Source organism: Cervus canadensis, chromosome 31 (assembly GCF_019320065.1).
Source record: "Cervus canadensis isolate Bull #8, Minnesota chromosome 31, ASM1932006v1, whole genome shotgun sequence".
Lineage (NCBI taxonomy): Eukaryota > Metazoa > Chordata > Mammalia > Artiodactyla > Cervidae > Cervus > Cervus canadensis.
Window position 1 is genome coordinate 6686814 of NC_057416.1, and position 27717 is coordinate 6714530.

At 40.0% G+C, this 27717-nt stretch overlaps 1 protein-coding gene across 5 annotated transcripts in view; it reads right to left on the minus strand.

Moving 5' to 3' along the window:
* GPM6A (glycoprotein M6A) overlaps positions 1-27717 on the minus strand; it is a 236780-nt gene that overhangs the window by 133770 nt on the left and 75293 nt on the right. The window contains exon 1 of one of the 5 annotated variants that reach the window (XM_043454435.1): positions 12430-12451. The exons of the other annotated variants lie outside the window; for them this stretch is intronic. The gene's annotated coding sequence lies outside the window, so the exon portion shown is untranslated. Of the gene's footprint in view, positions 1-12429; positions 12452-27717 lie in introns of those variants that run through there. 5 annotated transcript variants of the gene reach the window in all.

Consider the following 27717-nt stretch of genomic DNA (forward strand, 5'->3'; position numbering starts at 1 on the left):
TTAAGTCATTATTTCACTTCACAGCCACGAGACTCTTAAAGGGAAGGGAGAGAAACTGAAATGTCTGTAGAAAGAAATCGATAGATGACTTTGTAATCTATCGTGACGATTTTCGCCCACAAAAACTGATTTGAAATGGGAATCTCTTGAAAGAGAATTGCTTCAGAGGGTCGTCATTGGGGAAGCAGAAGGAACAAATTCTAGATAAGGAACGACAGGATAAGCAATTTATAATGGGATTCTGCAGTCTGATTTGGAATGCAAATCACAACGCTGCAGTCTGGCAATAAATTAGCATTTGTACTTCAGTCTCCTGAGTGACAGGGCACGATCCACCAGTCTCAATACTTCACAAAAAGTAGAGGCAGAAAATAAACAGTACCCCTTTCTAGGGGGCATAAAGCTTCCTAGAAGATAAAGGCAGGAAGAAGCCTTATCTCCGTCTCCATCTTTTAATCAGCAAGCACACAGAGAAACACACATATGTGTGCACACACACAACTAATTCCTTACCTTTCATGAAAAATAATTTGCCTTCTAACCATTCACAGAATATGTTTCTCATATTACAGCACATATTTAACATACATTATTTAAAGTGGGTCAGTAACATGTTCCATACCACCCTCGAAACCATGACAAAAGCCACTCTTGAGAAGAAAGGCAATTCTCATACAACATTTCACTTTATTTCTCATTACTCCTAAAAGAATGTTTAAGCCTTCTCACTTCTACGATCATTCGCTATTTATTTTCTCTAGTCAAATGATTTTAACCCAAAGGTAAATATAATTCAAATAAATCAAAAACTCATCTCCACTGAATAGGTTTCAATTTGTATTCAAGGGTTCATGAGAGAGCTGCTTGCTCAGGGCACGGACTGAAAGAAGGAAACCATGAGGGAAATCAAAGAGGCAAATCATAGCAGCATCCCTGCTTCCACTTGTCCCCAGGCTGACATAACCTGGCATATAGTCAAAACAGAATGAAGCATCACTTCTCATTAATATTCTCTATTCATTTAATACCACAGGAATCATCAGTGAAACACATCATTAATAGCAACAGCAGTAGAAAGAATAATGCCACTTGAAATTTCAGAGCACTTTACAATCCACACGACACCCATGCACATGCATAAACCCATTTGCAAAACTAAGAGGGAAAGTGCTGTTTTCGCCCCATTTTATGCTGGAAAAAACTGAGACTCAGGGAGACCCAGGGACTGAACCAGTGAACAACCAAGTAAGTCTGAGATTCCATGTCAGCAATTCCTCGTCTAATGCTCTGAACCACGGGCAGTTTTATCCCCTCGTGAGTGTCCTCAGCACCTTCACAAGTCAGACTCAGTCCATAGTTTCACCATGTGAACCAATGGAAAGATATGGAAGGGAGACAAAAAGAAAACTGTAAGAAACCTTCACTGGGCAAAGGTAGATGGAAAAGTTACTGTAACTTACTTCCCTTCTGGAAACTTTGCAACAGAGCAACAGATTCCTATAATGATCAACATTTTTGTCTGCAGTAGACTTTTTCATGCACAAATCTTTAAAAGAAGACAACAGCAATTTACACCAATTTTTCAAATATACAAAGAAGCACCTCTAATCGAGGCTAAAAAGCCTCTTATGGGGAGAAACAAGCATGCACAGAACTTCCTTATGGCAATCACTTCTTAGAGAGTGGAGATTAATTTTTTTATTGTGCCAAAATACATATAACATGAAATGTACCATTTTATCAATAACCTCAGATATGCTGATGACACCACTCTTATGGAAGAAAGTGAAGAGGAACCAAAAAGCCTCTTGATGAAAGAGAAAGAGGAGAGTGAAAAAGTTGGCTTAAACCTCAACATTCAAAAAACTAAGATCATGGCATCTGGTCCCATCACTTCATGGCAAATAGATAGGGAAACAGTGGAAACAGTGTCAGACTTTATTTTTGGGGTGTCCAAAATCACTGCAGATGGTGACTGCAGCCATGAAATTAAAAGACGCTTACTCCTTGGAAGGAACGTTATGACCAACCTAGACAGCATATTAAAAAGCAGAGACATTACTTTGCCAACAAAGGTCCGTCTAGTCAAGGCTATGGTTTTTCCCAATGGTCATGTATGGATGTAAGAGTTGGACTATAAAGAAAGCTGAGCACTGAAGAATTGATGCTTTTGAACTGTGGTGTTGGAGAAGACTCTTGAGAGTCCCCTGGACTGCAAGATCCAACCAGTCCATCCTAAAGGGGATCAGTCCTGGGTGTTCATTGGAAGGACTGACGCTAAGGCTGAAACTCCAATCCTTTGGCCACCTCATGCTAAGAGTTGACTCATTGGAAAAGACCCTGATGCTGGGAGGGATTGGGGGCAGGAGGAGAAGGGGACGACAGAGGATGAGATGGTTGGATGGCATCACCGACTCAATGGACATGGGTTTGAGTAAACTCCGGGAGTTGGTGATGGACAGGGAGGCCTGGTGTGCTGTGATTCATGGGGTCGCAAAGAGTCGGACACAACTGAGCGACTGAACTGAACCCTATAGAAGTGGACAGTTTTCTGGCATTAAGCATTAAGCACATTCATGCTGTTGTACAACCACCATCGGCATCCATCTCCAAAACCTTTTCAGCTTCCAAAAGGGAAATTCTGACCCATTAAACACCGTAATTCCTTCCCCCCTGTTTGAGGGCAGGTGAGTTTCTGGGGCTGATTGGTGTGTTTAGAATTATTTTTTAAAGTCTTGTTTTCATTTAAACTAAATCTTTTGAACAACCAAGTAATTCAAAACTGTTTCAAAAAGAAAAAGAAACATAGTTGTCATTATTGTATTAACCTTATGAATTTGAAAATATACTTCCATGAACCCCTAAGAATTGGCAATTCTGTTTTCTAGATTGTTTTTTTAATTTAATTTTTAAATGTCTTTTTTTTTTTTTTAACTATCTTGACCATATCGCATAGCATGTGGGATCTTAGTTCCCTAGCCAGGGATGGAAACCCATGCCTCTTGGATTGGGAACATGGAGTCTTAACCACTGGACAACCAGAAAAATCCCTATGTTGCATTTAAGACCTACAAATTGAGATGATGAGACATCTCATCTAACATGCTTTCCATCACATCACATTATGTTTGCCACACTCTATTTTCAGTAGATTAAAACATATAATATTTTATCAATGGGAGTTTAAAAATATGGTACTAAATGTTAAATATGATTTCCCTTTCAAACACTGCCTAAGAAATATTTGTGAAATATATGACATTTTTCCAATGTAAACTAGAAGACACAATTGCTCACTAAATCTAAACCTGTTGTGAGAAGATACTTTGCAAATAGTATATCAGATAAGAGTTAATATCCAAAATATGTGTAAAACTCATAACTCAACAACAATAACAAAGGAAAAAACAATTTTTAAAATATGGTCAGAGGAGCTGGATTGATGTTTTTCTAATGAAGACATACAGATGGCCAACAAGATGCTTAACATCCCTAATCATCAGGGAAATGCAAATCAAAACCACAGTGAGATATCACCTCACACCTGTCAGACCGGTTATTATCAAAAAGGCAAGAAACAGCAAGTGTTGAGAAGGATGTGAAGAAAGGGGAACTCTTACACACTGTTGGTAAGAATGTAAATTGGTACAGCCACTATGGAAAATAGTAAGACTATTCCTTTTTCTATTCATAAAAAATTATGAATAGAACTAACATATGATGCTTATGAACTGCATATGAACTTATATGCAGAGTACATCATGTGAAATGCCAGGCTGGATGAATCACAAGCTGGAATCAAGATGGGTAGGAAAAATATCAACAACCTCAGATATGCAGATGATATCACTCTAATGGCAGAAAGTGAAGAGGAACCAATGAGCTTTTTGATGAGGGTGAAAGAGGAGAGTGAAAAAGCTGACTTAAAACTGAACATTCAAAGAAATAAGATCCTGGCATCCAATCCCATCACCTCATGGCAAATAGAAGGGGAAAAAGTGGAAACAGTGACATATTTTATTTTCTTGGGCTCCAAAATCACTATGGATGGTGACTGCAGCCATGAAATTAAGACACTTGCTCCTTGGAAGGAAAGCTATGACACCTAGACAGCATATTAAAAAGCAGAGACAGGACTTTGTCGACAAAGGTCTGTATAGTCAAGGCTATGGTTTTTCCAGTAGTCATGTATGGATGTGAGAGTTGGACCATAAAGAAGGCTGAGCACCAAATAACTGATGCTTTCAAATTGTGGTGCTGAAGAAGATTCCTTAGAGTCCCTTGGACTGCAAGGAGATCAATCCAGTCAATCCTAAAGAAAATCAACCCTGACTATTCATTGGAAAGACTGATGCTGAAGCTGAATCTCCAATACTTTGGTCACCTGATTCAAAGAGCCAACTCATTGGAAAAGACCCTGATGCTGGGGAAGACTGAGGGCAGAAGGCAAAAGGGTGACAGAGGATGAGATGGTTGGATGGCATCATCAACTCAATGGACATGAGTTTGAGCAGACTCTGGGAGACAGTGAAGGACAGGGAAGTCTGGCGTGCTGCAGTCCATGGGGTCCACAAGAGTTGGACACGACTAAGTGACTGAACAACAACAATGATCCAAGCAATTTCACTTCTGGGTATTTATCTGAAGAACATGAAAACATGAATTCAAAAACAAACATACACCCCTACATTTATCCTAGCATTATTTACAGTAGCCAAGGTATGTAAAACACCTGAGTGCCCACCAATGGGTGAATGGATGAAGAAAACGTGATACACATGTACAATTGAAATGCCGTGGCTTAGGAGTTGATGGCAGAATGATACAGATATTTCATAAATGAAACTGTAAAACAAACTGGCAAGTGGAAAATGAGTAATCATATGCCATGTCTCTTTTACCAAGTGCGTGTCACAAGCACTGATTAGTGTAAGGGCAGATAGAAAAATTCAAGAGGAACACTATCTAGACAAAATTAACCCTTTTAAAATAGGAAAAATCTATTATAAGTATTTATTGTAAACCAAAGTTGAGATCCTCAAAGTTACATAACTTTCTCCGGATGACACAGGTGAGCTAAGAAACTAGGATTTGAATTTCGGTCTTTCTAATTCTACATCCACTCTCACAAGAAGATAAGTCATTCAGTACTTGGTTACCACAGTCATAAGACATGTCATGTCACCATTTCTTCATTTTTGAGTGAAGTCTTCGTGTTAACACTAACAACAATAGTCATAAGTTATACCTTAGCTGAAAGATGAATTTTTTTGCTCTATTCATCTGAATCAAAAGTCAGCAATTTGGAACTCTCAGTTAAGTCCAACCTTACACATCACACTGGATACTGCAAATGACAAACCCTTAAAAATAAAAAGCAAAATGGGAATGTGTATGTGTGTGTGAGAGAGAGAAAGAGAACAAGGAAGACAGAGAGGCTAACATAGAGCTTGCAAAGCTCATCAGAAGTGTTGAGTTTTGAAATACTGGTTTTAAATCTTGCTTTGAATGTTCCTGCAGACACAGATGATAGGAAAAATCCTTTGCGAAAGCTGATTACACAACATGGTGCATAAAGATATGATGAGGAAAAATCAGATTCAAGTCATCTCAGCTTTATAATGAGCACTCTGGTCTTTTTGGTTATACATTAGACTGCAAGTCCTTTCATGTCTCAAAAAAATATACTGGCGTCTACTCTTACATTTCTGGAGAGCATCTCGGGTAATCTAAACATTCTTCTTATCTCAGAAAGAGGCTATGCACAGACAGACAACTTCTCTTCAAAATGTCACCTGCCAGTACATATGAATTCAAGACTCAGGCAGGGCACAGCAGGCTTGTCCCAACGGGCACATCAGGATGAAAGGCACTTCCTCTCCTCTGTCTAAGGGGCAAGTGATTTATGCATTGTTCCTTTTTGGTGAGTTGTACATCTAAGACATTTAGGGGGTTCTTAGTCTTGAGCAAGACACCTTTGATCATGATCTACACTCCATGAATTAGATGTGTAGAAGTGAAAGTTGCTCAGTCATGTCGACTCTTTGCCACCCCATGGTCTATACAGTCCATGGAATTCTCTAGGCCAGAAATCGGGCGTGGGTAGCCTTTCCCTTCCCCAGGGGATCTTCCCCACTCAGGGATCGAACCCAGGTCTCCCGCAATGCAGGTGGATTCTTTACCAGCTGAGCCACAAGGGAAGCCCATGAATACTGGAGTGGGTAGCCTATCCCTTCTCCTGCGGATCTTCCAGATCTAGGAATTGAACCGGGGTCTCCTGCATTGCAGGCGGGTTCTTTACCAGCTGAGCTACCAGGGAAGCCCTAACAGCTAAGTCCTTTATGCACCAGAAACAACCAGAAAACTTTCTCCCAAGAGCTGTACTGGCAACGACGTAGGGTCTACTTGGATGACATACCACGGCAATGTGATATATAAGGAAGATGGACACACTCAAGCTTTCAAGCACCAGAAGAAATTTACATCCTACAAGTTCCTTTGCTCCATGTGCACAGGTTAAATGAACCCTGGAGAGCACCCCTTGGTTTCCATCTGGTTGTGCAACAGCCACACACAATCCATCCATTTGAGACTATTCTTTAGGTTTGTTGCAGGATGCTCCAGTCATCCCCAGCACCCCACTGCAGATATCCAAGATAAATGCAAATCTATTTTTAGGATCTGATATTGCAGATATTAAAGGAAAACTGATGTCTTTCCTCCCTCCATTCCAAAGCCTGAATTTCAATATCTTTTGTCTACAACGTGTATTTGCCAAGTATCATACATTTTTTCCATTTTTAACATTTCAATACAAATGCTATTTCAATATATATTTCTCCTGCCTGTCACTGAGAGCAGAAGCCATAAGTCACACGTGTTTTCTCTGCAATCTTTCATCCAATGAAGCTGAGGACAGACCTACTTTGAAGTGACAGGCTTCCCAGGGGCCAGGGGGAAACAGTGGAATCAGTGGCTGACTTTATTTTCCTGGGCCCCAAAACCACTGCAGATGGTGATTGCAGCCATGAAATTAAAAGACACTTACTCCTTGGAAGGAAAGTTATGACCAACCTAGACAGCATATTAAAAAACAGAGACATTACTTTGCCAACAAACGTCCATCTAGTCAAGGTTATGGTTTTTCCAGTAGCCATCTATGGATGTGAGAGTTGGACTATAAAGAAAGCTGAGCTCCAAAGAATTGATGCTTTTGAACTGTGGTGTTGGAGAAGACTCTTGAGAGTCCCTTGGACTGCAAAGAGATCCAACCAGTCCATCCTAAAGGAGATCAGTCCTGGGTGTTCACTGGAAGGACATGCTGAAGCTGAAACTCTAATCCTTTGGCCACCTGATGCAAAGAGCTGACTCATTTGAAAAGACCCTGATGCTGGGAGGGATTGGGGGCAGGAGGAGAAGGAGACGACAGAGGATGGGATGGTTGGATGGCATCACCAACTCGATGGACATGGGTTTGGGTAGACTCAGGGAGTTGGTGATGGACAGGGAGGCCTGGCGTGCTGTGGTTCATGGGGCCACAAAGAGTTGGACATGACTGAGCTACTGAACTGAACTGACTCAGTTTTCTTGTTCAGTTGATAAGTTGTGTTTGACTCTTTTGCAGCCCCATGGATATAGCAAACCAGACTCCTCTGTCCTCCACTGTCTCCCAGAATTTGCTCAAATTCATGTCCAATGAGTTGGTGATGCTATCTAACCATCTCATCCTCTGCCATCCCCTTCTCCTTTTGCCTTCAATCTTTCCCAGCATCAGGGTCTTTTCCAACGAGTTGGCTCTTTGCATTAAGGGGCCGCAAGTACTGTAGCTTCAGCTTCAGCATCCAATTACTATTCAGGATTGATTCCTTTTGGATCAACTGGCTTGATTTCCTTGCTGTCCAAGGGACTCTCAAGAGTCTTCTCCAGCACCACACTTGGAAAGCACCAACTCTTCAGCACTCAGACTTCTTTCAGTTCAATTCTCACATCTGTACATGACTACCAGGAAGGCCATAGCTTTGCCTAAATGGACCTTTGTGGGTAAAGTGATGTCTCTGCTTTTTAGTATACTGTCTAGGTTTGTCATAGCTTTCCTTCCAAAGAGCAAGTGTTTTTTAATTTCACGGCTGCCATTACCATCTGCAAAAGCATTTAATAAATACTTGTGTGGCAGCCACTGTATGCTAGGCACGTTTTTATCTTTCTGATCATTTGCGATCTTGGGAATAACTGGTATTCCTACTGCACAGGTCATAAGACTTAGCCTGACAGAAGCAAGTAATTTACAAGGAAATCAGGAATGAGACATAGGCTATCATATGTCCCATTAAAAAAAAAAAACCTGCTTTTTAAATAGAATATTCAGGTGACCATTCAGAATTTCTGTGTTGTTAAAAGATTTGTTTCAACACTATGTTGACTTTGATTACATTCACTAAAAAGAGGTAGATACTGACATCTATAAAGCTGAAATAGTACACAAAACTGGATCCTAGAAGCAAGTGGTCACAAGTAGCTTCTCTGGATGGTCCAGAGAGAAGAGAATGCAAAACGTCCAATCTGTGCAGTGACATCTAAAACACCTTTGGGAAGTCAACTAAAAACAAGTTTCTCATGTCTCAAAAAATAGAGCTGCACACCAGTGTTCACTGCAGCAATATTTACAATAGCCAAGATACTGAAGCAACCTAAGTTTCCATCATTAGATGACTGGATCAAGAAGATGTGGTACATACACACAATGGAATGTTACTCACCATTGAAAAGAATGAAATCCTGCCATTGCAACTACATGGATGGACCTAGAGGGTACTATGTTTAGTGAAATAAGTCAGACAAAGACAAATACTATATTGCTTCACTTATATGTGGAACCTAAAAAACAGAATGAATAAATATGACAAAACAAACACAGAAAAAATTAAAAAGATTTAAAAAATTACCAAAAAAAAAAATTTAAATAGAGCTTTTGGAGATTCTTGTCAATGAAGCCATATTATAACCCCCAGGTCCAAATACATCAAATCATGCAACAATAAAATGCAGAGTCTTATTAGTCTAAAACTAATTAGACTATTAGTTATTAATCACTCTATTAGTGATTTATTGCAATATTTCTATAGCAGGCATTCTGTCAGGTATCCTGCTTTGAGTTTTCCGTACCACTACCCACTATATGATTTTGGTCAAGGATGGTCTGTCTCAATTTCCTCAAATACAAAATGAATGCATTAACACTTGCCCTGTTGTCTTCTGACTGCACCAAGTGCCAGACACTGTGCTAAGTGTTTTATGTACATCATCTCATTTTATCCCTCCAACATCTTCATAAGATAGGCCTTCATCAGTTGAAGCCACTTAGTAGGTGATGAAAGCAGATGAAAAAGTTCTTCCAAAAAACTGAACAAAAATAGTGTAATTATAACTATTGTTAAAAAATAAATATAGCCATTGTTAGTAAAGCATGCTGTATGAAAAATATCAGCACTAGAGTGATGTAGAAATTGCAAGTTGACAGCAGCAGATTCGTCCACCTGGTACAACTCAGAAAAGCAATGCTAAACATTTAGGGACTATTATATGCCAGTCACAATTCTTAGCATTTGGGGCCATACTGTTGCTCAAGAATCTTCAAAATAACCCTCCAAGCATGCACTAATGTTATCCCCATTTTACAGATGCAGAAACAGAGGGAGAGAAAGAACTTGCCCCAGGGAACAACGTAAAGGGCAGAGCTGGGCAAAGAGACCAGGCAGTCCGATTTCTGAGCCTGTGCTCTTAATTCTAGCACTAAACCACTCCTGTGAAACAGGCTCCAGCAGATGCAAACCAAATAGCTGTTTATTCCCCAGGCTTAGGGAACAAATAGCAGGATTACTTTTCCTCACGTAGATGGCTTTCGGCCATTCTCTGGGCTCACTGAGGTCAGCGCGGTGCCCTGGCTGGGCTTGGCTTAGCAGTCAGTTTCCAAGGGCAGCTCTGCCTGCTCTGCACATCCTCCGTGACCTCTTTATGGTTCTGCTTCTCATTTGTAAACTAAGAAACAGAAAGTCTATTCATGGGGGATTTTGCAGGATCCAGTGCATTCAGCACAAATCTTGGCACAGGTGCGGCTGGCACTCAGTACATGTGAGACTCCCTCCTTCCTCGAATGTGACATCAGTTCAAATAATTAACTCTCCCATAAACTGCTTAGAAAAGAAGAGAGCAAGACCTCAGGTCTTGAAGTGTTAGGTTTGAGAGGAACTATTACTGTCTTGAGTCATAAGGTAATCCACTTGGCAAAAATAATTTTATCCTGAGTATCTACAAATAGGATTTTTTTTCTTCCTAAAACAATATGTAAAGATTTTCTCAGGGGTCAGTAGATTCCCTTTGATAGACTGGGGGACTACTCTGGATTAGCAATCCCTGGGTCAATTCTAGACTTGCCCAGGTCATAGGTCTGCCTAAACCAACTGACCACAAAGCAGAATTGTCTCAGAACTGTTATCAGGTACAGTGGGAAGCATGGTATTAGCTTCCTGCTCATAAACCAAGTTGAAGTAACTAAGAACATGTGACTTTTCATACTATAAACTGTCCAAAGCTTAGTAAAGGGTATAATTTTGTCAAAACCACATTTTAAAACTTTAAGATTTCCTAAAGTAGAAAAGGCTAGGCAGGTGACAACCTTATTATGTTGTTTCAAGACAACAGTTATTCTCTGCAAAGTGGTTCTACTGTTCACAGACCAAATAAAATCCAACAATGATCATGGCAATAATAATAAGAGCAAATGCTCAGATGAGCCCTTTTGATGTGCCAGGCGCTTCTAAGAAAAGGATACGAATTTCCCACATTTAATCTTCACAATAATTCTATGAGATAGGTAACATTATTATTCTCACCTTGTAGATATCAAAACTGAGGCACAGAGCGACAGAGTTGAGAGTCAAATCAGGCAGTCTGTCTGCAGGGGCCACACCTGTCCATCCATTTCAAAGAAATGTGTGCACATAAAACAAAGCACTCTTCTTATGGCTGTCATCGAGGCATGCCACCTGATAGCTCAGTTGGTAAAGAATCTGCCTGCAATGCAGGAGACCCCGGTTCAATTCCTGGGTCAGGGAGATCCCTGGGAGAAGGGATAGGCTACCCACTTCAGTATTCCTGGGCTTCCCCTGTGGCTCAGCTGGTAAAGAATCCTCCCGCAATGCAGAAGACCTGGGTTCGATCCCTGGGTTGGGAAGATCCCCTGGAGAAGGGAAAGGCTACCCACTCCAGTGTTCTGGCCTGAAGAATTCCATGGACTGTGTAGGCCATGGGGTCACAAAGAGTCATACAAGACTGAGCGACTTTTTCACTTTCACTTACCACATTCCTCATCCAGCTCATAAAGGGATCTTCAGTCCCTCATGTTTATATCTTCCCAGCCAACCAAAATCTTTTTGTGTAATAAGTCAAGGCAGGATCATGAAAACAACAAATAAGTATTTGTAGTCAGGCCTAATTCTGCTTCACATTGTTCCCAGTGGAGAAAGGAAGGTATACTACTTTCCCATTTAACAAATAGGGAGATTAAGAGACAGAGAGACCTGAAGCAGTGCGCTCCGCGGGCGGCCCTTTGGCATCCAGAAGCCGTGATTCGCTGAGACCCTCTGGTCTTGTCTCGCTAGGCGCCAGCCTCGGACCGTGCCGAGGGGCCCCTCCAAGCAGCAGTACTCAGCACAGAAAACCCACAAGCAGTGGTCAGGCCTGAGTGGGACGAGAATGGAGAGAAGAATCTGTCTTACTAAGGCCTTCCTCGGGCCAGTGAGATTTAGGCCACCGTTTTTTTGAACGGTGAGTAGAGAAACTGGACTAGAAGGCTCCGCGTCCTCCGGAGAAAGCCCACAAGGCGAGGTCTCTGAGCCGCGTGAGGGGAGACAGCCCTCAAGAGGGAGAGGCCGCGAGGGGCCGACACCACAGAAACAGATGCCAGCCGACTCTTGGAGTCGCCCGGGTGCGTTCTGACGACTCAACCGAGAAAGGTGTGGTAAGAGCTACTCAAACACTTGCCAGGTCTTTCATCTGAAAATGGTGGCTGGGCTTTCACACAGCAAAGTGAAGAACCTCCTATTAGGAGGTCCCCAAGGCTCCCTACCGGCTCCCAGCGCGGCGACCGGGCGAGGGGCAGGTACAGGCTTCAGCAAAAGGACACAAGGCTCCCGGACCCCCAGGACAGAGCTGTTCAGCTGCTTTTTTCGAGTTTTGTTTTATTCTTGCCTTGTTTGTTCACTCGGGTGATTACAAAAATCTTTCAAAAGCCAGACATGGGGCCGAACTCTCAGTTCCCCGCCTCAGGGAGGCCGCCCGCGGGGGTGTTCACGGGGCAGGGCTGCACCTCCGGTCTTCACAGGTTGCTTCCCTTCCCCAGCACCTCCGCGCTGAACGCTGGAGTCAACTCACCGTGCTGGTGTGTGGGTCCCACGGCTCTGTTACACCTCTAATCCTGAACGGAATGGAAGAAGCTATCACATTCTCTCACCTGCGCACTTTTCCCTTAACAAGAGGTTAAAAGAAAAAAAAAAAAAAGAAAAACCAACATTTTTTATAAGCTGACAGTGACAAGTGCTGTCAGAGCCTGAACCACAAAAAATAATAATTAAATATTAGAATTATGACCATCACTACTATAATAAAACAAGGCATGTCCCTACAGTTTTTTGAAGCAAGCTCTCATGACTTTTTTGCATCATACATCTGCCCCCAAAGAGAGGGAAGAATAAAGAAGCATGAAGGTCATTCGGCTGATGACTTGTCAGTTTAATTCTTTTCGTACCTGAATCCTCCAAATGGGACCGGAAGCCCCCTGACTGGACCTCACGCACCTGCTCTCTCCTCTGCTCTAGCACTTTCTACAGCACTCTGTTCTTCCTTGGTTTTGCTTGTCTCTCCTGGTCAGCATGCCCTCACCACAGGGTCCCACCACATGTTCGCGTGCTACTGCTGAGAAGAAGGTGTTGTAAACTGTATCTTGTTTTCCTGGGTGCTTATGAAAAACTGCCAGTTCCTGGGAGCTCAGGAAAGCCCACCATGACTACACTGCCCAGATCCCTTTATTATCCTGGAAACACATTGCTATTATATTTCTCCTTAGGAACATATGACTACATAAATAGCACATGAGACTATTGTTGACGAGAATCCATTTAAGTGATTAGGAAGCACAAATTTTATCATATGATGGAAAAAGATAAAGAAACTGAGGAAGAGAGAGGTGAAATAACTTGCCAAGATCACACAGCTTGTTAGGAGTAAATTCAACCCCAACATATCTCTCTGTAGTAATGAATTCTCCAGGGAAGTGGCTGCTGACTCATCAAAGAAAATGGAGATCTGGTAGGAACTGGATAAATAACAGGAGCAGTGACACTGTTCTGTTCATGTTTCTCATTTTTTTCCTACATAAACTGTACTTATACAACTAACAATAATGTGAGAGTGATATTCATTTTAAATGCTTGACACAGGAGCTGGAGTCTGCTTTTTTTAAAAACTTTATTTAATTTTAATTGAAAGATAATTGCTTTACAGAATTTTGTTGTTTTCTGTCAAACCTCAACATGAATCAGCAGTAGGTATACATATATCTCCTCCCCCTTGAACCTCCCTCTCTGGATTCTGCTTTTTTGTTTTCTTTTTGTTTTTGTTTTTTTTTTTAAAGAAAATCCTGGTGTATATGTAATGTACACTCCTGGAAAATCTAACACTGCCCTACTCCTAGGTTTTTAAGAAATCTTATTGGGGAAAACATTGAAAGTTGGTCAAGATTGGTGTTTTTATTTAAAGGATAAAGATGCTTGTCCAAAACCAACTTGAAATGATAGGGAATCCATAAAAGGAAAGCACTGCAGATAAACCTACTTGAAAATCTTATTTCCATGACAACAGAAACAGCATTAAAGGGCCAGTACACCTCTGCACTGCTTCGTTGCCAACAGATTCTATCATCAGACACATTTTCAAGAAAAGAAATAATCTTTCACATATATGCTAAATTATAACTATGTATGAACATATAAAAATGCTAGCCCTTTTTAAGAACAGAGATAAAAAGCTGATATCCTTAATAGTAACATATAGACTAGCAGGTTCTCCACTGATGCTGGAAAATGTAGAAATAAAATGCAAGCTATAAACTAACATTGCATACCAAATGAGTTTTTTAGTTTCCATATTTGTCATTAAGTTTATTGCCTTTAAAAAATCCAGTTAATCTGTATTGTCTTAAGATAACACAGAGTGTGCTTGCTCATGAATATATAAGTAGCCAAAATAAATTTTTATTCAGAAAAAATAATATTATTTTATAATATGAGACATACATCATTGTTTCTACTCAGTTTTTCTGAAACATGAGTTTAGTTCTTTTTCGTTTTGCATATAAAAAACATTTGAGAAAATTATGGAAAAATAGCTTTGTTTCTCTAATGTAATAACAATATTTTGTACAGAACTCCTTTTTAAGATAATGTTTCCAAGACTTCCTAAATTTAAGGATTCTTCAAAGGAAAATTTAGCATTAAATTATGTAAAGTAATTTTGAATCTGCAATTTAAAATTATATGTATATTGGATTATAGATTTTAAAGGCATTATGTGATTGAATTTGGTCTTCACAGAAACTTCCAATGTAAAATAGAAAGGTCGGATACCATTATCAACTTATTTTTCATTAATCAGGTATTTGATACTCACAAGCATTACATGCTAAGTGGCCATAAGCAGAATAAACATAATTCTATATATTTCTATGCTAAGCTTTTTCTTTCTATGATGCTACACTCCACACTTAATTTAAAAGACTAAAACTGTCATCATAGTTCAATTTAGTCATACTTTAGTAAGAATGAGTTAATAGTTTTATACAAAAAACAGAACACTCTTAATCTCCAATATTTGCTAATAAGAATGCTAAGTACTTAGCAACTGATGCAAAATGTGTCTTTGATTTGAGGTTTATCAAAATTATTAACTATGTGCCCATTCTTTATACAATCATGTAGATACAGATGATAGATAGATCTCAATCTTCAAGTAGGAAAGCTTTCCATCTCTAACTCTACAAAGCAAACAGGTCAATCTCTACACCCATGAATTCAAGGAAAATTATTTATGTGCCAAAAATCAAATGCAAAATTCCAAAGATTAAAGTCATGTAACAAAATATAAAGCATGAAGATTATTTCACCTAAAAATAGAAAAGAATTAACAAATGAGAATTTCATTAATAGTTTCTCCACATGTCTTTCCTTTCCACATTCTTTTATTTCCTGCCACAGAAAGTTCTAGAGCTGAATCTGGACCTGGAACCCTACTGAGCAGAGCCTTACCCCCAGAGCACGATGCAATGACTTGGAAGGCCCACTGGATTGGACCATTTCATTTGTAATCCTAATTCTACCACTGAAATGCTGAGTGAGTCTCACTGCTGCTAAGTCATTTCAGTCGTGTCCGACTCTGTGTGACCCCATCCCTGGGATTCTCCAGGCAAGAACACTGGAGTGGCTTGCCATTTCCTTCTCCAATGCATAAAAGTGAAAAGTGAAAGTGAAGTCACTCAGTCATGTCCAACTCTTCGTGACCCCATGGACTGCAGCCTACCAGGCTCCTCCATCCATGGGATTTTCCAGGCAAGAGTACTGGAGTGGGGTGCCATTGCCTTCTCCAGAGTGAGTCTCACAAAACCACTTAAAACTGTTGGGTCTGTTTCAACATACACTTATTCAGGGCTTTCGCAGGTCCTACTCTCAAAAAGTTGGAAGCCGGGTCAACTTCATGGATGGGCATCCGCGGGGTCACACAGGACCCCGAACTCAAAAGAGCCAGTACTTGGTTTAGTGATCTGTTGTCACTGTTTAGAAATTGTGTCTTTTTAAATGTAAACTTTTTATTTGGACATAATTGTAGATTCCTATACAGCTGTAAGAAATAATATGTAAAGGTCTTGAATATTAACTACCTTCTCCCAACGGGAAACATCTTGCAAAAATACAGTACAAATTCCAGAGGGGCATGATGTATTCTGGAGAAAAGGGGAAAAGCCAAAGCTTATTTTTGATTTTATAAATAAAAAATGAGAAGATTAATGCAGAAAAGTCATCAAAACAGAAGGTAGATCTCCAATCTCAACAGGTGCTGCCTACCTGAATCAGACAACTGTGCCCTATCTTAACACAGGAAGTTGCTGTGGTTGCAAAGGATGACCACCAAATCCCACTGAATTTTCTAGCACCATATCAGCGCCTTTGTTTTACAAAGCTTCATTTTGAGCTCAAAAGCAAATGATATTCGTGGAATACTTTTGTTGCCAATATAAACTGTAAAAATAAGAGCCAGAAATCAGTGAATTGCCCTTTGTTGGTTTAAAACATACTAGAATATATAGAAAAAAGATACAGCAGATAGTTACCATACCAAAATAGCAAGCCAGTAGGAGGCATTAGTTGGCCTAACAGGGGACAAGGAAGAGAATACTCCACTCAATACATAATCGAACAAATGAACTCAAGAATACTTCACTGGAATACAGATTTTCATTCGAAACTATCCACTGGATGATGACCTGCCTTTCTTTTTCTTTTCTTTTTTTTTTAGTATAATTGCTTTACAATGCTATGTTAGTTTCTGCAGTACAACGAAGTAGATCAGCTATGCGTGCCAAGTCACTCAGTCGTGTCCGACGCTTTGTGACCCCATGGACTGTAGCCTGCAGGCTCCTCTGTCCATGGGATTCTCCAGGCAAGAATACTGGAGTGGGTTGCCATGCTGTCCTCCAGGGGATCTTCCCAATCCAGAGATTGAACCCAGGTCTCCCGCATTGCAGGCGGATTCTCTACCACTGGGCCACCAGGGAAGCCATATACCCCCTCCCTCTTGGGCCTCCGCACATCTCCCGGACCCCACCCCTCCAGGTCATCACAGAGCACTGAGCCGAGCTCCCTGCGCTATCCTGCAGCTTCCCACTGGCTGTCTGTTTTACATGTGCTAGTGTGTGCCTGTCAATCCTAATCTCCCAGTTCATCCCACCCCTCTCCCTCCCCACCCCCGTGAACACACGTGTGTTCTCCACATCTGCGACCCTCCTTTCTTTTGATCCACAAACAGGGTTTCTACGTATATATACATATATATATATATATATGTATATATGTATATATGTGTGTGTGTGTGTCTATTAAGGCAAACTCCTTTCCTGGAGAAACTCACAGCACATTTTCTAACCAAGAACAGCATTCTGCAGATGAAATAATAAATTCTTTCATTCTCTCAAGATCATATCTTCATTTCCCTCTGCCTACCTCTTCAATTCCTAGCTTTTTTTAGTTGTTTGTTGGCAAGAAAGTTCACATCTCTTCCTCTTGAATAGTTGTCAACACACCAAGGCTGTCATCTACCAACTCTCTGCCGCCCTGTGCTGAAACAGTGTTTTCTTGAACATTTGCAGTTGTGTATAATGTTGATGACAGCTTGTTTTGTAGTTGTCTTGCCTTCCTAGCTTCAAAGACAGCAGCCGCTAGTGCAAAGAAAAGCCTTTTCTCACATGGACACACTTCCATTTTTTACCTCTGAAAATTCAATGAGTTAAAACTAATAGATGCCTTTTAGGACCCATCAGATGAGTTCTTAACAAGGGGGTCTTCTTTCTCATTTTACATCTTCCTTCTCGTTTTATACTTAAGTTCTAAAACTAACTATCTTACAGACTTTAAAATCAAATATGTTGGAGATTAAGAGGCAAACTAAAGTCGTGATTAGGACCTCTACTAGTCTACCTGATACATGTTATAGCTTAGAGACTAGAGTCAGAAAAAATGTGTATCAAATTCTAGTGCTACCTTGCTCTAGCTGTGGTATATTTGGAAACATCCTATCTTAGCTTCAATTTCCTTACATGTAAAATGAGAATATTAATAATTTACCTACCAAAGAGGAATGTTCTGAAAATTTCAAGAGATAACATACGTAAGATTTTGGACAATGAGTTTCTAGTTCACAGCAATAAATACTGTTATTTACTAACTAATAAACATACAACTTGTATATTGCTATTGTTTTTGCTATTGCTGTAATTATTAAGCAAAGGAGATATTATAATAATTTTAGAGAAAGTAAGAAACTAGTATGAAAATAAATATATACAATTCAGATTCATACTAGGAAAAGTGACAAACCACTCAATTTTAATTTTGGAGTTTTTGTTATTCAACTGATAAAATTAAATGGTATGAGATATTGTTCTATGTATAGAATTCATTAACTTCAAAATTGGTAATTTTATGAGTATTTATAGTATCATAGTATAAAGAATTTTCCTATTCAGAGGTAAGCACTGACAAAGTAAGTAGAGAAACATGATAGAGACAGGGTGTCAAACATTCACGTGAAGCTCGGTTCTTCAGGCACTCTTCAGTTGATTGGGACTTTGTGACTAATTATGGCCAAGTAACTATGATTGTCCAGTCCATCCTAAAGGAGATCAGTCCTGGGTGTTCACTGGAAGGACTGATGCTGAAGCTGAAACTCCAATACTTTGGCCACCTGATGCCAAGAGCTGACTCATTGGAAAAGACCCTGATGCTGGGAAAGATTGAGGGCAGGAGGAGAAGGGGACGACAGAGGATGAGGTGGCTGGATGGCATCACCAACTCAATGGACATGGGTTTGGGTGGACTCCAGGAATTGGTGATGGACAGGGAGGCCTGGCGTGCTGCGGTTCATGGGGTCGAAAGAGTCGGACACGACTGAGGGACTGAACTGAACTGAACTGGACTATGACTGAACCTATACGTGTCACTTTTAAGCAGAAGCCTAGACAACAGATTTAAGAAACAGAAAAGTGCTTCTACTTTTTTTGATTAATGCAATATTTGGCCCCTGCCCTGAATCACAATGTGAAAATGAGTTACCCTGATGATCCACACTGGATCTGTGCCATTCGCAAAAAATAATCCACTGATGTGTTAAACCACTAAGATTTGCAAATTAATTTGTTATCGCAGCATGATCTAGCCTGCGCTGATTAACACTGGAATGGTTTCACTGACAAAGAGCTGAAAACAATAGCTGCATGGCATTAAGATAGACCCTTGATAACTGCCTTTATCTTTAATATTTGCCAATTTGATAATCTTTCCTTCACTTAACAAACAGATATTGGAACTTGGATATAAGCACTTGTCCTGCCCAAAGTAACTCATTGGTAAAAAAGAGAAGACACATACATTTATAATACAGCATAGAATCACAGTGACATAAGCTCAGATAAAGTCTTAAATGAATTCTGAGAAAAGAGATACAAGTCCTACTAGAAAATTTCTGGGAAGAGATGCTGAATGGTTTAGTCTGAAAGAATGCGATGCATTCAAACATGTGTGGGTGAGCAAAATATGGGAAGAGCAGTGAGTAGCATTCCAGTATCAGGGACCAGCAGAGAGAGGGACTGGTTGAGTGTAGAAGGAATGAAGGATGCAGACAAATAAATCAATAAAAATTACCATCTCCCCTCATGTACTTCTGGGAAAAATTAGAGGTAATCTAAAATGCTATTGAAGTAAACAGCTGAGAAGAGAGATGGGAAATTTATTCGGTGAGAAAGAAGACAACCTTGAAAGATCTTAATCAGGAGGCAAGTATGATTCTATAATCTAAGAACCTTATGCTGCAAAAGGGATGGAAAAGAAACATGACTACTATAGAAAATTTAGTTTATTATCACTATTATTAACATTCCATATGGAACATAATAAGAAACTAAGGAAAATGGCAAGGGGCTAACATGTAGAATTCAGATGAGATGATGAATTGAAACACTGTTTAGGAATGCACATTCAAAAAGTTCAGGAAAAGAAAAATATGAGTATAAAGGTAGTGGGACCAGAAGAGAAACAGATGCGAATCATTAAGGACTGTAATTATAATAAAATATTTAGACATGAAACAAGAGAAACAAATTTGGGATGAGGCAGATTCTGGATATGCTAGCTTTGATATACTAATAGCATTCAGCATTCATATAAATATATATGCATATACATATACAAAACCCAGTATCTCCTACATATATACACATATATATCACATACATATACATATGTGGTGTTGGAGAAGACTCTTGAGAGTCCCTTGGACTGCAAGGAGATCCAACCAGTCCATCCTAAAGGAAATCAGTCCTGAATACTCACTGGAAGGACTGATGTTCAAGCTAAAACTCCAATACTATGGCCACCTGATGCAAAGAGCTGACTCATTGGAAAAGACCTGGATGCTGGGAAAGATTGGAGGCAGGAGGAGAAAGGGGTGACAGACAATGAGATGGTTGGATGGCATCACCAACTCAATGGACATGAGTTTGGGTAAACTCCGGGAGTTGGTGATGGACAGGGAGGCCTGGCGTGCTGCAGTCCATAGGGTCGCAAAGAGTCGGACATGACTGAGTGACTGAACTGAACTGAACTGAACCTATACATATAGTTCCTCTTTCTCTTCCTATTATTCTCTCAACAATTATTCTTACTCGAAATATCCCTCCCAAGACGTAGTGTATCACTGCAGCCCATTTTCTCCTTTTTTCTGCCCTTCTGCTTTCTAGAGGCTGAACTCTCCAACCTAATACACAAATACTCTTCATGTGCCATGAGAGGAGATACTCTTCGGGTTACACTAAAGAGGGATGAGCACCCAGTCCTCCACCTGGTGTAAAACATGATCATAGATATAGTGGTTTTGGAGGAGGAGGAAACATGAGACCCTCCATTCAGATGGACAGTTTTTTGCAACCACAGGTGGCTAAAGACACAAACAAGTTGTGATCCACAGGTCCAGTTTATACACTACAGACATTTTATTCACATTCAAGGTCTTATTTGGGTTTAATCATGAATATCAACAATTTTCTGTCCTGTGTTATCATCTTTCCTCTATCATTCTTTCAGTTCAGTTCAGTCACTCAGTCATGTCTGACTCTTTGCGACCCCATGAATCACAGCACGCCAGGCCTCCCTGTCCATCACCAACTCCCGGAGTCCACCCAAACTCATGTCCATTTAGTCGGTGATACCATCTAACCATCCCATCCTCTGTTGTCCCCTTCTCCTCCTGCCCTCAATCCCTCCCAGCATCAGGGTCTTTTCCAAAGAGTCAACTCTTCACATCAGGTGGCCAAAGGATTGGAGTTTCAGCTTCAGCCTCAGTCCTTCCAATGAACACCCAGGACTGATCTCCTTTAGGATGGACTGGTTCGATTTCCTTGCAGTCCAGGGGACTCTCAAGAGTCTTATCCAACACCACAGTTCAAAAGCATCAATTCTTCTGCGCTCAGCTTTCTTTATAGTCCAACTCTCACAGACATACATGACCACTGGAAAAACCATAGCCTTGACTAGATGGACCTTTGTTGACAAAATAATGTCTCTGCTTTTCAATATGCTGTCTAGGTTGGTCATAACGTTCCTTCCAAGGAGTAAGCGTCTTTTAAATTCATGGCTGCAGTCACCATCTGCAGTGATTTTGGAGCCCAAAAAAATAAAGTCAGCCACTGTTTCCACTGTTTTCCCATCTATTTGCCATGAAGTGACGGGACTGTATGCCATGATCTTAGTTTTCTGAATGTTGAACTTTAAGCCAACTTTTTCACTCTTCTTTTTCACTTTCATCAAGAGGCCCTTTAGTTCTTCTTCACTTTCTGCCATAAGGGTGGTGTCATCTGCATATCTGAGGTTATTGGTATTTCTCCTGGCAATCTTGATTCCAGCTTGTGCTTCCTCCAGCCCAGCGTTTCTAATGATGTACTCTGCATATACATTAAATAAGCAGAGTGACAATATACAGCCTTGACGTACTCCTTTTCCTATTTGGAACCAGTCTGTTGTTCCATGTCCAGTTCTAACTGTTGCTTCTTGACCTGCATACAGGTTTCTCAAGAGGCAGGTCAGGTGGTCTGGTATTCCCATCTCTTTGAGAATTTTCCACAGTTTATTGTGATCCACACAGTCAAAGGCTTTGGCATAGTCAATAAAGCAGAAGTAGATGCTTTTCTGGAACTCTCTTGCTTTTTCAATGATCCAGCAGATGTTGGCAATCTGATCTCTGGTTACTCTGCCTTTTCTAAAACCGGCTTGAACATCTGGAAGTTCACGGTTCACGTACTGCTGAAGCCTGGCTTGGAGAATGTTGAGCGTTCCTTTCCTAGTGTGTGCGGTGAGTGCAGTCGTGCGGGAGCCTGAGAATCCTTTGGTGTTGCCTTTCTTTGGGAAATCCTTTAGCTCTCAGTAAGATCTGTCTCATGCCAAGGACACGTGTCAGCAATGCCTTAAGCAGAAAGAGGGCAGAGGCCACACACAGGTACAGCCACGGCCGGGGGCAGGGGGCAGCCTCAGGAAGTGACTGGATATGAAAAGATCAGTCAGAGCAGGAATTTAAAATAAGAAACAAGGATGCCAAGGAAGGCAGGTCTCAGGAGAGGGTGTTGACCTGCCTACAGTAATTGAAATGGGACCAGCGGTCATCTCATTAGAAGTTAAATAAAGGGATGAGATCAGAAGGTAAAATCAATATTCCTAGCATTTGGTACTATTCCTGGGACATAACAGATAATCAGTTTATCAGGAATAAACATGCAGATAGGTAGAAATGCAGGAGAACCTGAAGGAGCAAATAGCAAGCAAAAAGATAATGGAAAAAAAGATACTTTTTGGAAGACCTATACCATCAAAATGTACTAGTAAGAAAAGAGATGGACAAGAAAGAAGGGACGGTTACAGAGGCAGGCGGAGCACTGGTACAGAGGCTAGTACAATGAGACCAAATATAGACTGGTTTTTAAAAATTTAAGTGTTCTTTCAAGTCACAGACTCATCTTCATTTTTTCTCTAATTTGCAGTGTATTAGAGTCGGACACGAATGAGCGACTGAACTGAACGGAGAGATGACAAAGAAAAATGGAAACATTCCCTTCCTTGTGTCCTGTCAGAGCTTTATCCCAAACCCTCCCACTCTGAGAGTTCTTAGAGTTCATATTAATAATCTTTCTGCTTTTGAATTCAAAAATGCACTTAGCCTTTAAAAAAAAAACTTAAGGAACGGAGTGTGGAAAATAATTTCAGAGCACTAATTATGTAACATTCAAGTTTCTCTCCTACTTGTTTAATATTCTGTTGCCTTTGACATATAAAAAGGAAATTCTTTTTTTTTGCTCTCAGAAAAAAAGCATGAAAGAAAAAAAGCTTTCAAGCTTTAATGAAAATTCATTAATACTAATCAAATAAAATATTTCACAGTCTTACTGCAAGGTGAACATCAGAAAAAGATATGTAGCCTTGTTTCAAACAAGGAATAGATTATGTAAGACCTAGCAGAGTCTGGATCAACACTCAGTAAACACTGTTTTCCCTTTGTTAACATTGGACCCAAAAGGGCCATCCAGGTACAGCTGCCATCATATTTCTTCTCAGTTTAACAACCTCTTCTCCACAGCATACGAATCCTATAAAAGTCAGCTTATAGAAAACCACAAGGATAACTGAGCATTACAGGTAACTTGCATTATTTTTCCTTTTTCTCCTTTTTTTAAATTTGATTGAAAGATAATTGATTTATAATGTGTTAGTTTCTGCTGCATGGCAAAGTGCCTCAATTATACATTCATATCCATTCTTTTTCGCTTTCTTTTCCATTGCGGCTTATCACAGGATACTGAATATAGCTCCTTGTGCTATATAGTAGGACCATGGCATTTATCCATTCTCTATAAGCTTGCCTTATGTTTCCCCATGATTTATAGTTTAAGGAAAAAATTTCAAACCACTTGGGTACAAAGAGATTAAAGCACTTTAAGACTAATTTACCACTTTTCATCCTTAATAACAAATACATATTTACAATCATTACTTCAGCTCAACTCTTGAGTATGACCAAAATGAGGCTTTGGGGGCACTATATCAAAAAGGATTACTTAATTAAAAAAAAAAAAAACCCTGAAGCTAAGTTTTCAAGAAAGTATTAACAAAAGAAGCTTTTCTTTTTTCCTCCGCTTTTACCTTATCTTACCTAAAAACTTGAGTTGAAGTTTATCACAATGTTAAGGAAGTATTAAATAATAGTGCAGCACTAATCAGGCAATAATGGGCAAACAGAACAAGCTCTTCTTTTGTTTGTTTTCCTGAGCTTTGCAAATCCTCAGAAACAATGAGATCAAAAAGTAAGAAAATCAGGAAATCTTCATTGCTCTTTACAAAGAATTAATAAGATTACAAGCAGAGTTATTCTATGCTTTTACGTAAGGGGATAGCGTCTAAGGAATTTTTTTTTTAAGGGAAAGGACAATACCTAACAAACATGAGTGGGGGCAACTTGAGAACTCACATGACTTTACTTCTCAGCAGTACTTTTGTGTGAGGATATTACAGTATTAATATCACTCAGTTACCAAAAATAAAAACTTTAAGCCTTCTTAGCATGTTCAGACAATTGTTGTTGAGTCTAAACACTCTTAACTATTTCACTATCAGAATCTTTATGCAATATATTTTATAACTGGTCCATATTAATTTGAACACTAGACATTAATATTACCTTGAAACAAAAAGCAAGCTCCCAAATGACTTAAGCCAATAAGTTAGATTAAGAAAGAAGGGACTCTAATGAAAGGAAAATAGGATAAACCAGGGAAGCATATTTCTGACTTAGGCATAACAACTGAAAATGTTGCTAAACAGAGTTCTGAGGATCTAATTTTAATTATAAAAGAAGAGGTTATTTTGGAAATATGTGTGTGTATCAGCACAAGTTAGCATAAGGTAAGTAACTGCAGGAGAAAGACCCTGAGACCATCAATTTCAAAAGCAACAATTCAAAAGCAAGCCAGAAAAGGAAATAGCAGAAGGGAGGAAACTAAGAAAGTTTTGAAGGTAGTGTAAAGAGGTGTCATCCAAAACTTACCAAAGCCTCTTGTACATAAAGATGAGTGAGGTCAGAGCCTACGTGTCATAAAAAGCTGTGTTATCTGATACCACTGAGAGTTCAAGAGGTAGACATCCCAGGACTTAAGAGGAAGGAAAGTCTTAATGAATGACTAGGGGCTTAGACTGACTAACTAGGATTGGATTTACTCTCAGAGCTGAGACAACCAACGACTGAACACAAGATCTTAAACAAATGATGCTCAAGACCAATGACCTCATGCAACAATAGATGGAGCCTCTGAGAGATGGAATGCAAACGAGGTGAGCTCTGTAACTGCCCAGGTATCTCCATGCAAGAACTTCAGAGGTTCCTCTCATGTGCTGAGGAGCGGAAAGCAGGGAGTGCTTGCTGACCTCCCTGGGCTGAGGGCACAGAAAGACCTGGAAGGGCAATGGCCAAAGAGCCAGAGAGGAGAGAGCTGAACAGAGAGGGAAGTCTGGGGACCCCACAGGGTCTGCCATGAGCATCAGCAGCATACTGCTCAAAAAGACGCGTGAGGAGGCTCCCAGAGGCCAGAAGACGACCCCCGAGAAGACCCGGAGGACCAGCACCACGACGCACGCAGGGCTAGGGAAGGAATTCCTCCACTCTCCGGGAAACTGAACCAGGCATCTTTGGAGAAACGGAAGACTCTAGAACTGGCAGGAAAGATACAGTGTGAGCCTGGAGCATCTTATAGTGCTAGAAAGTCAGAAACTGCTCACAAAAACAAAAATAAATAGAGACTTCCCTGGCCATCCCGTGGTTAAAACTTTGTCTTCCAGTGTAGGGGGTGTGGGTTTTCTTCCTGGTCAGACAGCTAAGATCCCACATCCCTCATAGTCAAAAAAACCAGAACATGAACAATAGAAACAGATTCGCAACAAATTCAATAAAGGCTTTAAAGAGAGAGAGAAACAACATGGTTTCCTGGAACAGAAAAAAGAATACCAAGAAAAAAAATCAGAATAGTGTATAGGCTTTGATTAATAACAATGTATCAAGGGGACTTCACTAGTGGTCCCTGGCTAAGACTACATGCTTCCAATGCAGAGGGGCCGGGTTTGACCTCTGGTCAGGGAACTAGACTCTGCATGCTGCAGCTAAAGATCCTGCATGCCGCATCTAAGACCTGCTACATACAAGCAAATAACATTTTTAAAATATAATAATAATGTATCAGTATTGGTTCATCAATTATAACAAATATGGCATACTGATGTGAGAGGTAATTAATCAAAAAACCTGTGAGTAAGCAGTATATGGGAATCCTCAGCACTATCTTTTAAATTTTTCTATAAATCCAAAATTAACACCTAAATTTTAAAGAACATAACTGATTAAATAAATAAAATGTCAACATAGAATGTGACTTTCAGGACACAAAGACAGGTGATAGGAATCCATATGGGGTGCTCTGGGATTTTCCTGAAGAATATCACAAAACATCAAACTGCTAGGAGCTTGACGCCCAGAGACAAAACCAGCCATGCTGTGTCTCCATGAATTTACAGAAACTATAAGTAATATCTGATGAGCTCTAATGTAAAAAGTAGACAACCTAAAGATAGCTGGAAAAACCCAAATATTTGAAAATTAAGCAATACACTATTAAATGACACATTGGTCAAAGATATTTCATGAGAAATTCTTAAGTGTTTTGACAAAAATGAAAATATAATTTATGGAAATTTGTAGAATTCAGTGAAAGCAGGATTTAGAGGGAAACTTACAACATTAAATTCATATATTTTGTTGTTCATTTGCTCAGCTGTGTCCGACTCTTTGTGACCCCATGGACTGCAGCACGCCAGGCTTCCCTCTCCATCACCATCTCCCAGAGCTTGCTCAAACTTATGTCCATTGAGTTGGTGATGCCATCCAACCATCTCATCCTTTGCCATCCCCTTCTCTTCCTGCCTTCAATCGTTCCCAGCATCAGGGTCTTTTCTAATGAGTCGGCTGTTTGCATCAAGTGGCCAAAGTATATTCAAATTTCAGCTTCAGCATCAATCCTTCCAATGACTATTCAGGACTGATTTCCTTTACAATTGACTGGTTTGATCTCCATGCTGTCCAAGGGGTTCTCAAGAGTCTTCTCCAGCACCACAGTTTAAAAGGATCAATTCTTTGGCACCCAGCTTTCTTTACTGTTCAACTCTCACATCCATACATGACTACTGGAAAAACCATAGCTTTGACTAGATGGGCCTTTGTCGACAAAGTAATGCCTCTGCTTTTTAATATGTTGTCTAGGTTGATCATAGCTTTTCTTTAAAAAAAAAAAGACTAGCTTTTCTTTGGGCGAAATCTCTGACTTTGCTCTTATTATTCTAATGGGTCATAGGTAAATGAGGGCTCATATTCTTCCAAATGTCTTTGAGAGGCTGCTACTCCCAGGCTGGTTATAAAACACCAGTGATAATGCTGTGTCCTATAAACTTATTCCACAAACTAACCCAGGAGACTTCTGACATATTGTCCACATGTTCACTTTCCTAATTTCCATGCTCTTGATCCTATTTCAATATATTCTACTAAATAATTTATCTTGTTCTGTGGGGTTTATTTGCTTTAAATATTTATAGGATATTAAACAGGAACTAGAATGCTTTCTGCTATATATGTTCCACCTTAATTATCCACATTTTTCAGACTCTAAGAAGGGCATCCTGTTTTTTTCTTCTATTTATAATTAGTTTAAATTTAGCCTACTCAAAGCAGTGTTAGTCACTTAGTTGTGTCTGACTCTTT